At 32.0% G+C, this 8,464-nt stretch overlaps 1 pseudogene; it reads left to right on the plus strand.

Annotated features, from left to right (window-relative positions):
* LOC107644734 lies at positions 227-1,587 on the plus strand (annotated as a pseudogene).

Here is an 8,464-nt window from a genome sequence, read left to right on the forward strand (position 1 = left end):
CACTCACTGGCAATAGAAGCTCCGCCACCGTCAACAATCGTCGGCCCCTGTAGCCCCTTCCCAGCGCGTCTGTCTCTCCCTCGCCGGCAGTAAAAGTCGCCGAGGGCCCCATTCATCCCCGTCCGGCGTCAACCTCTCAGCAACCGCGTGGCCAGTTTTATTCGTGCGTCCCCAGTTCGGCAAGAAGCCCCCGCACCCAACGGCGTCGCTGTCCTCCTCAACGCAAATGTACATCGTCGCACAGCTTCTTAGTGGCGTCGCCGTCACTTCCAAAATCCCCCTATCGACAGAGCTCTCCACCCTCATCGGTGCATCAAAAGGTTAGGTGGTGACTACGGGTTTGAATTTTGATGTGTTAATTGATTGTTCTGCTTCTGCATCAAAGTTGGATTGTGAAAAATTGGACTCTATTGAGCAGATTGTTGCTGTTGCTGGTTTACCTGGTTTTTCTATTTCAGCATTTCAAATTTTGTCAAATGTTGGCTTAGTTAGTACAGTAATGATTTCATATGGATGATTACTTTACTACGTATGCGGATGGTTGGTTTTCATTCTAGAGATTTCTATTTTTTTTATGCTAAGTAATTGATTTTTTTGCATCGTATGCTCTATGGATTGTGAGTTTGTTGAACACTTGAGCACATAGTTAGTTGCACAGAGGTTACTGATTGTTTTCTTAAATTGTTTAGATTGGTGATTGGAAAATTTGGCTGAGTTACTTGATTGCTATGCTTGTGTACACAATGGTTAAATTTTTAAATATTAGACTTATGTCAACAGATTGTGGATGTGGCTGGTTTCCTTATGTTACATCTTCTTCAGTGCATTGTGGGGTTAGTCATCAATATATATCAAATTCTATTTCTTAACATGATTGGAGTGAATGAATGAATGAATGATTTTGCTTGTAGGGCATCAGTGACACAATATTTCTTCCTGCTGGGGATCCAATATACTTCTGCTACCTTTGCTTGTGCATTCATCAACATGGTGCCTGTGATCACATTCATTATGGCATTACTATTTGGGTATATACATATGCACATGTCACCTTAATTACACATAATTATATTTGTTATATTATCTTTGTTTTCTTTAATCTATCATGCAGTCACCTTCACTTCTTTGTATATATTATTGAATAATCATTGTATGTTGATTCTTTCATTGTACTACAGGTTAGAGAGTGTGAACATCAAGTGCAAGAGTGGGAGAGCAAAGATTCTTGGGACATTGGTGTGCATAGGGGGTGCATTGTTGTTGACACTCTATAAAGGAAAGCCCTTGTTTAACTATGCTTCTGCAACTTCTATAGAAAAGACAGGAACAAGTAGTAGTAGTGGAAGATGGACCATTGGTGTTGTGGCTTTGATTCTTGGAACACTGTTTTGGTCATCTTGGTACATAGTACAGTTAAGCATAAGCAAGAGGTTCCCATGTCAATACTCAAGCACAGCCCTGATGATCTTCTTTGGAGCCATTCAAGCAGCTTTCATAAGCTTGTCCATTCAACACCATGATTTCTCCATTTGGGTTCTCAATGGAAAGCTTCCAATAATTGCTGTTCTGTTCTTTGTGAGTCACTAAAGGAGATGTTCATTTTACTATAATTGCAGATGGTTATTTTCATTCTAAAGTGGATGATTATTTTAAGTATACCATTTGTAGTATAATTTATTACCTTGTTGTGTTGATATAAACAAAAAATTAAAAGAAAAGCTAAAATAGACCGGATGTTCATTTTACTAGGTAAGCCGATGGTTATTTGCATTGTAATTTAGATGTTTGTTTGATTTGGATTAGTTTTAACATAATTTTTCTGAATTAAAAGACTTTATTAAAAAATATTCTGGACCCATGTCTTGTCCTTTCTTCTAGTACAAAATTTGATCCCTTTACACCTAGCATCTTATATATATGTTCTATATATAAATAAACTAATTAAACATCACATATAAGAAAATTAATTTCTTTATATAATATGTTCATAATAAAATTAAAGTAAGTCATATATGCGATAGTAAATATCTAACTTGAACTTCTTCAAGTAAATCAATGGTTAATGTTCCAAAAAATTAAACAAGTTGGTATTTTGCATATTAATATTATTTTTAATTTTAAAAGATTTAAGTGTAGTTCAGTCCTACAGAAAATTATACTGAGGGGTCACTCTCATGAAAAATAACCTTCCAAATCCTGCTTAAACTAACCATCCGATTTGTATGGTATAACCTCATGATTAAAATGAATTATTAGCCAATCCAAAAGCAACCATACATATATTTAAGGCAACTTGTTTAAATTCAATTATCACCAAACAGAATGGCAAACTTATATTTAATTGATTCACTTATTCAGTCCAAAGCTCAACATGATCCTATACATGTTTACAGTTATTGGAAGAAAAAAAATTAAAACTAATCAGATACCAAACTTAGTTATTTATAACCTAGAAACGTGTCAAATGACACAGGCTTCAAACATGCTAAAACTTTATAACACAAAATATCAGTCCTTATAATATACACTAACCATCCAGGAACATGCTAAAATAATCATCCGATTAGTGTCATGTAAACAACAATGGTCAACTAATTTACATCAGGTTACATGTAAAGGTCCACAAAGCGAACGAACAATACTACACTATTTAAACCAAGCTTTTGAATAACTTTGCGCGCCAACATAAAATCAACAGCAAACAAATACAACAGCAACTTATTCTACATGTTCCAGTCCCTTGAAATTGCAACAATGAAGTTCTTCCTTATGAAAAATCAAACAGCTTGGCAGATTCATTGCATGTACAACTAGCAGCAACACAAATAGTTATAATCGCATTAGGAAATCTACCCACTAACCTCCCGTACATTCCCGACAACGCAAGATGCTCGTGGGTCGCAACAACAACGACGTTGACATAAGGGGCTTGGACGGAGGATGGAGGCCGCCGGGTGCACACACAGGGGTCTCGGTACTGGCGCCGAGTCGAGCAGCGACCCAGCCTCGTGCGAGGCGCAACCCAGCTGACGTTGAGGCCCGCCGGCGAACTGCACCCGTGTATCGCGACGGAGAACATCCGGGGGGGACCGTCCTTGCTGCTGTCGACGACCGAAGATGCTCGCGCAGAAGGGTGAGCAATCGGCGGGTGCAAGGCGCTGAGGAAGGTGCGGGATCAGTTGGCGCCGCTGCGGTGAGATGGTTATCGGAGGTGGTGACGGTGGGGTTGAGAGGGTTGCCCTCGGTTCACAAAGAAGGTATTGGGTAAAATTTGAAATTAGAATTAGATGGTTAGGATTAAAGTGAAACTAAAGGGTTGTGATAGTAAGTTAAAAAAAAATGGGTCCATTTTTAATTTTAGCTTTAATTAGGGCAAATAAATTGTTCATTGTATATATTGTATAACTATCCTATTGGCTTCCTAGCGGAATCCTTTATATAAATAGTAGGTTTACGAATGTTGTTGATCTTATGACCGTTTGATTATTGGGTCAATAATAATCATAAAACTCATCGATTATAAGTTTAAGACGAATAATAATTAAAACTGAATTATATAACTCATCCTATACAATAAAAATCAAATTATAATTCATTCTGAGGAACAGTAGATGAAATCAAACTATATATAACTCATCTTAATTATACATACCTATATGTTTGGAAATCCATATCCTAAAAAGTTTACTTCAAAAGAGGAAGTCAACCCCAAAAGCTTAAATGTTTGGAAAGTTTAACGTGTTAGGTCAAACTAAAGTTGACATTGTAGAATATCTATATGTCTAAATTGTCCTTCATGAAAAAAAAAATTCCTTTCATTTTTAAAAAACTAATTTCATTTTATTAACAAGATTATATAGTATATACATACCTACTTCTGGGTGGATAATATAACTTAAAAATTTCTATATAGGTCAACATGTTATAATAATCGTTTTTATCATCTGACTTTTCGCATGAAAAAGTAATATAAAAAATTAGTTTCACTTAAAAAAAATGAAAAATTTATGGAAATGGATCATCTCCAGTTTTTTTAACACTTTGACAAGATACAGTGTGATCTCTCACCTTTAATTCTATAAGTGAGACCAAAAATAAATAAGAGAGAAAGAAAGTAATAAATAATTAGATTAAGCACTGAACACTATTCAATTTTTTTTTTACCGAAAAAGATCCACTCCCAAAATTTATAAGACAAGACTATTAATTTGACGCTTGAAAATTTTAAATTAAATGTGATATTAAATGTGATATCTTCTCGTCGTGTGTTTTTTCGTTTGCGATTCCTTTCTAAAATATCTCTAGTGATCGAAAATTTTCCACCCACATATGAAATTCTCCTTTTTTTTTTTTCTTCCCACTTCTAAAGTACCAGTTTGTAACCACTTGTGATTGAGATTAGCATTGGCATCATCATTGACCTAAAACGTAACCTGCATTTATGAGGCCTTGTTCCGCTGTTCAAGATAGATCAATAAATAAAGAAAAATTAGTAGGTACCCTTAATAAATAAGCATCTCTTTTTAATATAAATTATTCATAAGAAATTAGATCATTTACAAATTATACTCCAAATATTTTATTACATACACGATAAAGATGTAATGAAGTTAGTGTTAATCATTAAAATAGTCTTTAATAAAAAATTACACATGCATCAATTTGGTGTTAAAAAGATCACATGTCTCAAATTTATCTTTAAAAATTATAATAATTTCTTCTATCAAATAGATAATAATATGTATATATATGGCATAAATTATTTTATACATATCACCATCTAACTCACAATGACTATCTAGTTAGATTTATTATTGTTTGTTGTATCTTTCAAAGATTAATTAAGACATCTAATCTTGGAGTCCTTTGACTCTCTAGCTCAACAAAAAATATTTAAGGCATCTAATCTTTTGACAATTAAATTAATATACACGTGATAATACATGTTCAAGAGAAAATTTTTGTTATTTTAAAAATAAAATACAAAATAAAAAATTTTTATCTGTCTTTTTGTTTTCGCTATATGTATTTGGTTCTTCGTTTTCCTTAACCACTATCAAACTATTTCACTTATTTATCTTTTTGTTCCTGATATGTTTTTTGCTATTCGCTTTTTTTTCTTATCATGTGATATTTTATTGATTATTAATCCTTTTATACAAAATTTATATTTCAAGTCTAAAGAAAGACTCTTATAATAAAAAAGACACGTTAAAATTATAATTAAATCATGTGTCTTTATTAATAGTTTAAACTTTTGAAATAAGTAGTTTGTCGATAAAAAAAAATCATGAAAAGAACTATTATATTACAATACATATTTTAAAATATATGCAAAAGACATCTTGATCCTCAAATTGGTAAATATTCAAAATAAGATATAAATATAGTGAAATCTTATTAATCTTTTATTAGCACAATAAAAATTAATTAAAAAAAAGAGACACAAAAAAAATTTAATTAGTTATACATAATTATAAATATAACTTCTTTATATCGAACATTTCTCTCGTCAAAATACTTACAAATAAACAAAAATTTGTTTCTATATTCGATCACTTGTGAGTATTTGAGTTGATGAATTCTATGATATCTTTTATTATAGTACTTAAATTGCCTAACTTACTTTTCGTTATGGCCCAGGCCAGCTGGGTGCAATTGCCGCCCAGCCCACGGGCAAACCAATCTGCATGCCCGGGTCGACGTGCAACCCGCCCGGTCCACGACCCGAACACGCGTCCTGATTGACAGCTGCATGATAACTGTGGGGAGCGAAGCTTCCTGGAAGGAGGCCTCCCCTCGTGGGCCCGCCCTACTGATAAGGTATATAAGGGGAGAGTCCTACCCCTCTCCCAAGATACGTCACCATCATTCTCCCTCCTCACCACCTGCACTCTAAACTGACTTGATTGTCGAAGTGTCTTTGCAGGTGGCACCCCCTCCGCTCACGAAGAACCCAGAAAGTCGAGAGCTCACGTTTCTCATCCCCAAGGTCCAGGCCGAGACAGGGACCCACCTTCACACCCAGCAATCAATCCCGTACTGTCCGATAATCGACCTACTGAACACTTTTATAAATAAAAAATAAAATATATAAAATAAAAATAAAATATTTAAAATTTATTAAATATTATTTCTTTGTTTTTTTTTAAAATTAGATACATGTTTTAAGCACTATAGCATTCACCATCTGAGTTTTATGATGTGCCATGAGTAGTGGTGGTAGTTCGAGACATATACTTGCATTTGGTGGAACATTAATATCCGTTAATTTACTTGCATTTTTAATATAATTGTTGAATTATTAAATCTTAAGGAATTCATTATTATAATACTCATTCATTTAGTTTTTGGCCTCCTCTAATAGCATTAAAAAAAATAAAAATGCCTTCCAATAAACGTGTAATCCACTTCCGGCGGAATCGTCAACCTTAGCTTCTCTTCTATAAATACTGCCTTAGAGTAGGGCTTTCTATTGTAGTGATAAAATAGTAAGAGAGAGAGAGAATGATATTTAGGGTTGGAAGTGGGTTGTGCATCTCTTTATCCTTTCTGATGATCATAGCTTTCTCTACTATGCTATGTGTTAATGCTAGAGACACTCTTTTCTTCTCATCAAGTGAGTTTGCCTTTCATTAGTTTCACCTTAATTACCCACTCTTTTTTCCATACTATATATTTTTTTAATTTTCCTTTATTTGTATGTGTGTCTTACAACTTAATTGGAAGCTAAGTAGTTTATATAAGATATGGTAGAAAATATCTCAATTCAAAATAAAACTCTTATGATATATATACATGCCTCAAGAACATCTTTTCTAACTTTGAAGACACATTTCTGAAGAATACACATTTCAATTCTCTCTCCCTCTCTCTCTCACTACAATCTCTAGAGTTGAAATAACTTGCTGGGTTGTTGAATATTAATTATTGATTCATTCGTATTTTGATTTGGTTTTTTAAAATCATTTGGTTTATTTGTAGAAAACAAATTATCATTATTGTTTCAAAAAAAATGAATTTCTTTAGGTTTATATATATGAATTTAATTTTAATACACAGTTGAATATAAAATAATTTTATATGTATTTAATTATATATTATTATTATTATTTATATTGATGNGAATGGACCGTCTAACTACAGTATTTAAACTTTATTTGTCGATGAATTTAAAAGAGGATTTATTACATATTTATAATTTTATTCTTGAAATAATGCATTTGAATTAACATGTATAGATATAATGGTATACAACAACAAAGTAAGAATAAAACGATTAATTAAATTAAAATACGATAAAAACTTTTTAGTTTGAAAGAGTTAGAAAAGAGGAGATTTGCGGAGGTGTTATTAACGTTTCTAAAATTCTCATGAATAGGGCAATTTAATAAAACTTTTTGAAAATAACTTGTTAAAATTTACTTTTAAAAAATATTTTCTAACTTTTAAAAGTTGAGAGCAAAATTACATCATTTTTTTTATTTATCATACACCTCTTAAAAAAGATCAAGTCTTAAACTAACAAAAATATTTTATATACATTAAAAATCAGTCATGCATTTATCACACATTGATTCAGTGAAATTATAAACCATCAAAATGATCAAATTTGGCTTAATAGAATAATCACACACGTAATAAATGAATAATCAATGTTGCTTGTGATAGTATACAATTTCTACGGTACATGTGAACACACATAATATAATCACCTTTTAACTAGTCATTATTTTCTTTTATAATTAGTATTTTGTATTTTATAAAAATACATTGAAAAATAAAAGATTTAACTAACCATTAAAAAGTTAATGCACATAGGTTGCGTTTATTTCTGAGAACACGATAAAACAATAAAATAAAATACTGAAAATAAGACATAAATGACAGACACACAAAATTTTTTGTTCTTATATTTTGTTTGGTGATAAACTAGAACAAATTTAAAAAATATAATTTATTTTTATTCAAAAAATTTGAGACGAAAAATATAATAATAAAAAATATAATTATGAAAAATTAATAAAAATAATGAAATAAAAAATAAAAAATAAGTTGTGTCTCTTATTAGTATCTCTATGTTCTTTCTGTCAGAATAGACACAAAATACATTAATTCAGTGTCTCTGGACATATTGTATTTGTCCATATCTCCTCTTTCAAATACAATTTTGTATCTCTATATTCTTGTCTCAATATCATGTCCTTGTAAACAAACGTACCATCATATATTACCTCAACTGGGACATTTTGGTAAAATATATTTATTAATTTTTTTAATTACAGAATATGAAGGCTCGGGCACTGGTGGGAGGTCATTATTGACAATAAACCTGGAAGACTATGGTGAGCCAACAGCAAATCATGGGCATGATCCTGCTTTCAACAAAGCTGGTGGTAGAGAGCATTCCCATGTGGGAAGAAGCCGAAAAGGCTGAGATTTTTATTAGCCATCTTATCATAAA

This window comes from Arachis ipaensis, chromosome B01 (genome assembly GCF_000816755.2).
Source record: "Arachis ipaensis cultivar K30076 chromosome B01, Araip1.1, whole genome shotgun sequence".
NCBI classification, from domain to species: Eukaryota; Viridiplantae; Streptophyta; class Magnoliopsida; order Fabales; family Fabaceae; genus Arachis; species Arachis ipaensis.